General features: G+C 34.6%; 1 pseudogene; it reads left to right on the plus strand.

Moving 5' to 3' along the window:
* The first annotated feature begins 495 nt into the window (after positions 1–495).
* Positions 496–632, plus strand: LOC123325318 (annotated as a pseudogene).
* The last annotated feature ends 5,332 nt before the right edge of the window (positions 633–5,964 follow it).

Genomic DNA, 5,964 nt, shown 5'->3' on the forward strand with positions numbered 1-5,964 from the left:
TAAGATATTCAGATATTTTACCCATTAAAAGTTCTTTTAAATTCCTCCCTATATTTCGCATACAAAATATGTTGGGTATGTGGTTTTTTTTAAATAGTTTATCCTGGTCTATGCCTTGTCATTCTATTGTCCTAAAAGCTTCTTTTATATCATGTGAATTTTTAGTTTTAATAAAGCCCAACTTAACAAGTTTTTGCTCATTGAATGTGCTTTTGATATTTTATCTAAAAACTTATCACCAAATTCAAGGTCACCTAGATTTTCCCTTTCTTTACCTTTGTAGCGATACATTTCAGCATCTTCTTTTTGCCAACTTACTTTCTAACGTTTGCAATTCAGTGAAAGCTCCGTAATCTGAATTTTTAGCTTCCTAAGTTAGTCTTTAGTTATTGATTTATCAGTCTGAACAATATACAATCTAAATTAAAAGGACTTTCTAACAACAAATACCATGTATTTTAAAGACACTTAAGTTGCTTTACAGAGGTTTTCTTCAAGACTGTACTTTCAGGGATCATTTCTATAGTTCGTTACAGCGGTTTTCTTCAAAGGCTTAAGTATCTGAACAGCGGTTACAGAGAAATCCATACTTCCATGTGGAAGCACTTTCATTCTTTTTTTTCTTCTGCTGTTTTATTTTCACATTAGTTTTTTTGCAAAATTTTATAGTCCATTGTGGTATATGTATAAAATATTTGTAAATTTTAAGATCTCCATTTATTTTTTCCCAGTTTTATTGAGAAATAATTGCCATACATCACTGTATACATTTAAGGTGTACAGCATAATGGTTTGATTTACAAATATTGTGAAGTGATCACAATAGGTTCAGCTAACATTATTCTTCTCATATGGATACAATAAAAAGAAAAGAAAAAAGAAAAAGCTTTCTTCTTGTGATAAGAACTTAGTATTTACTTTCTTAATTTCCTATATATCACGCAGCAGTGTTAACTTTTATAATGCATTTCTGTCAATTGAGATAAAATTTAACAATTTCCTGGACATGAGATGTTGATATAGCTTGGAATCCAGGTGTATTTTACATGACCTGTCATTTCCAAAGGGGTTTAGGGTATGAACACACTCATACTTTTTGGTTTTGATATGTTTCTTTCAGCATAGCTGACGCACAATGTCACATTAGTTTCCAATGTATAACATAGTAATTCAACAACTATATACATTATGCTGTGCTCACAAGTGTAGCTACCATCTACCATCATACATCCCTGTTTAATACCACTGACTGTATCCCCCATGCTGTACTTTTTATTCTCCTGACTTATTCATTTCATACTGGAAGCCCATATCTCCCAGTTCCCTTCAGCCATTTTGTCCATTCGTCTACCTCTTCCTCTCTGGAAACCATCAGTTTGTTGTCTCTATTTATAGGTTTGATTCTACCTTTAGTTTGTTTATTCATTTGTATGTGTGTTTGTAAGATTCTGTATATATGAAACCCTATGATATTTGGGTTTCTCTGTATGACTTATTTCACTTAGCATAATACCCTCTAGGTGTATTCATGTTGTCTCAGATGGCAAGATCTCATTCTTTTTTATGGCTGAGTAATATTCCATTTGTGTGTGTGTGTGTGTGTGTGTGTGTGTGTGTGTGTGTGTGTGTGTATACACACCCCCCACATCTTTGTCTATCGATGGACACTTAGGTTGCTTTCATATCTTGGTTATTGTAAATAATGCTGCAATAAACATAAGGGTGCATATACCTTTTTGAATTAGTGTTTTCCTTTTCTTTGAGTAAATACCCAGTAGTGAAATTATTGGATCCTATGGTATTTCTATTTTTAATTTTTTGAGGAACCTCCATACTGTTTCCACAGTGGTTGTACCAATTTACATTCCCACTAACTGTGTATGAGAGTTCCTTTCCCCCCATATCCTTGCCAATACTTGTTGTTTCTTGTGTTTTTGATTTTAGCCGTTCTGACAGGTGTGAGGTGATATTTCATTGTGGTTTTGATTTGTATTTCCCTGATGATTACTGATGTTGAGCACCGTTTCATGTGTCTGTTGGCCATCTGTATGTCTTCTTTGGAAAAATGTCTATTCCTCTGCCCATTTTAATCAGATCATTTGTGGGTTTTTGTTTTTGTTTTTGGTATTGTTTTTGGTGTTGAGTTGGATAAGTTCTTACGCTTTGGTTATTAACCCCCTATTGAATGGTTTTGATATTTTTAATAAATTATAAATAAATAGATGTAATAGATATTTTTTGATAAAAATTGAAGAATCAAAGAAACCAGTTCATTCAGTATGTTAGAAATCTCAAACTGAAAGGAAATAGTGAACGGGATCACAAAAAGTGTTAATGTGGAAGGAAAATAAAGACATTTGTTAATGGTCCTAGAATCATCTCCTCTTATACCTTTAATGACTTTAATATCATTTTATCTATGTACATGAGTTTTTTCAGTGATTATAGAAAAATGCCATAAGTGATTTATGATTAAAATTTACTAATCTGGATAAGAGTTTTTCTTTATATAACAGGAAAGTTCTATGTGAAACATTCTATTTAAGAGGAGCAAATGTGGAAAGATCCTACCATGTAATAACCTGGCAGAATGAAGGTACTCAAAATGTTTGCTGAATAAATCATAAAATGATTATGGAAAGTTGGCACAGCAAAAGATGAATAAATTAGATCAATATTTTTGAGTCTAGTTTGCCAAGGATATTAATATTTGCTAAATATCATTACTTGCTATGTTTGAAGCCTTATCCTACTTATTTTACATACATTATTTACTCCTCCTAATTGTCTTGTGAGATGGCTGTACTTTATAAGAGATTTGCCACTTCTGGGTTTCCTGGGTGTCTCAGTTGGTTAAGCATCTGACTTAGGCTCAGGGCATGATCTCAGGGTCCTGGGATCGAGGTCCACAGTGGGCTCTGTGCTCAGTAGAGAGTCTGCTTGTCCCTTTTCCTCTCCCCCTGCTCATGCTTTCTCTCTGTATCTTTCTCAAATAAAATCTTTAAAAAAGAGAGAGAGATTTGTTACTTCTAATTCATTTTTGGTTTATATAAAATAGGTATCTATGTCTAAGTTTGATTACAAGCGTGTATGTATTAAGATAATCATACCCATTGCATTGAATTGAAGGATTTGGAGGGCTGATCAAGGCAAGACATATGCCATGAGGTAGCAATAGCACACAGAGAGCTGCATTTGGGCAGCCCTTGAACAGGTTGCCTGTGGTGGGGGGTAATCCCTCTCAGCAGGAGACCTTTTAGACACCCCAGCATGACCACCATCCAGAAAGGGAGGAGGAAAAAGGAATTCCTTGGAAGGAGAATTGAAGAGGAGACTCAGTGTCTGCATTATGTCACTCAGCAGCAAGATAGGGAGTTTCTGGGTTCCAGAGCAGTGGCTTGGGATCTTTAAGGGCCCCAGGTTTATCTTATTTACTACTAGCAGATGTTGGGTACAGTTTCATGGGGTATGCAAAGCAGGCCAGCTTCTAAATAGCTAAATATATGCTTATTTGGGCCATATTGAAAGCAACTGGATGTGTTAGAATTGTTTTTTTTTGCACCAGCAGGCTTTTGAGCTAATAGTCTTAGACTGCTATAAAGAAGTAAACAATCCAGGGGCCTTATTTGGCTCATTTATATAACATCTATCAAGTAATTTCTATTCATTCTTGCTATACACAATAAATAAGAATACATTTTGCTGATTTTAAGCTACTTGGCATACATATATGTAATATTACATGAGCTTACTTTTAAATACACACATGATCCTAAATACTGGGGGGAAAAAAAAAAAAACCTTTCACATGTTATCATTCAACAAGCTTTGCTTAGGGGATTTCTTTTTTGTGCTTTTTAGGTTTAGGCAATTATGTTAGTCAGCTAGGGCTGCTATAACAAAACACCATACACTGGGTAATTGAAACAATAGAAATTTATTTCCTCATAGTTTTAAAGATTTATTTATTTTGAGAGAGAGTGCATGTGTGCATATGGTAGGGAGGGGCAGAGGGAGAAGGAAAGAGGTCTTAAGCAGACTCCCGCACAGAGCACGGAGCCCAATGAAGGGCTCGATTTCACAACCCTGAGATCACTACCTGAGCTGAAACCAAGAGTCAGATGCTCAACCAACTGAGCCACCAAAATGCCCCTATTTTCTCATAGTTTTAGAGACTGGAAGTCCACACTCAAGGTGTTGGCAAGGTTTTTTTTTTTTTTTTTTTGTTTTCCTCCCTAAGACTTCTTTTCTTGGCTTGCTGTCTGTTGCTGTGTCCTCATATGACCTTTTCCTGGTGTCTCTTCTAATAAGGACCCTAGTCCTATTGGATTAGGACTCCACTCTTAATGACCTCATGTAACCTGAATTACCTCCTTAAGGGCCCTATTTTCTTTTGGGGTTAGAACTTCAACATATGAATTTTCGGAGGCATAATACAGTCTATAACATTTTACCTCTGGCTTATTTTTATACATATTATATATATATATTTACATATATAATGTTTCCATTCACATATATGTAAACTGTTTCACTATTTTAATTGTGTGTGTGTGTGTTATATACCACATACCTACTCTACTTGAACAAGAATTGCAGATTCATTTGGCTTATGAAATTCAGTTCATTTATAATCAGTTTCGCACAGCACTTCAGTGAGAACAGAAAATTAACTTTCCTAGCTGAATAAAACCAAGATGGAAACAAATTTTTAGTTCCTAAAAGAGCTTTGTAAATGATTTTGTATCACGTATTTCACTTTATTTATTCCAGCAGACATTAAAATACCTGTTAAATACTCTTTTTTTCATGAAGATGTTTACAACTACCAAATGGAGTAGCCATCATATTCTTAAGAGCTCCACTTAATTATTAAGACTATACTGTATTAAGATCAACCAATTCCGGGCACCTGGGTGGCTCAGTCGTTAAGCGTGTGCCTTCGGCTCAGGGCATGATCCCAGGGTCCTGGGATCGAGTCCCACATCAGGCTCCCTGCTTGGCAGGAAGCCTGCTTCTCCCTCTCCCACTCCCCCTGCTTGTGTTCCTACTCTCGCTATCTCTCTCTCTGTCAAAAAAAAAAAATGATCAACCAATTCCATTAAAATGTCATTAAAACGAATAAATTGAAAGGATTCTCAGAGAAATGAGAAGGAATGGTTATGAGTTACTGAAATTTGAGCTCTATGAAGGTAGTATTTTGTTGCCATGGTTTTTGTTCATATATACAAATAGGAACAAAAGCTGGTAGCATTGCATTTTAAAATGATTCTATATTAAATGTATGCTTCCCCACAAATATTTGGCAATTTTCAAAATTGTATCTATATGCAAGACATTTTTCTGGGATTTAGGATTAGATCTTGGAATAAAACAAACTCCCTGCCCTCACAGAACTTCATTCTAGTATAGAGTTGATAATAATCAAACATTTCCTTTATTTTGGTTTTCCCTTTTAGGACTAGCCAGTGACCTTGACAGTTTATTGGTATTCAACACATAAAAGTATATCTATAATCTCTAAATGATAAAGTGTACATATAATAATTGTACTTATAACTATTTCAGGGTGCTATCATGGCCTACCTAATCTATATGTCTAAAATAACCAGCAAAGATAATTCAGCTTTAATTTCTAAATTTATTAGTGAACAGTGGACCAAAATGCAAGAGACCATATAAAGGAATGGTTAAGAAATTAGTTTTTTTTTCTCTACTTGACTCCATTCTCTGCTACTTAATAACTCTATGACATGAGGTAATGTATTCTACCTCCACAAAAATCAGATGTTTTCTGTGTAAAATGAAGGAAATAGTAACTATATTAAAGGATAGCTCTGAGTATTATGGAAGATAAAATGTATATCATATTTAGCATGATGTCTAACACGTAAGATTCATTCAGATTTGTGGTAGCTATTATTACTGCTGAAGTGTAGATGTGTTAAAGAGGGCAAGAAGTTT

This window comes from Neomonachus schauinslandi, chromosome 7 (genome assembly GCF_002201575.2).
Source record: "Neomonachus schauinslandi chromosome 7, ASM220157v2, whole genome shotgun sequence".
NCBI lineage: Eukaryota > Metazoa > Chordata > Mammalia > Carnivora > Phocidae > Neomonachus > Neomonachus schauinslandi.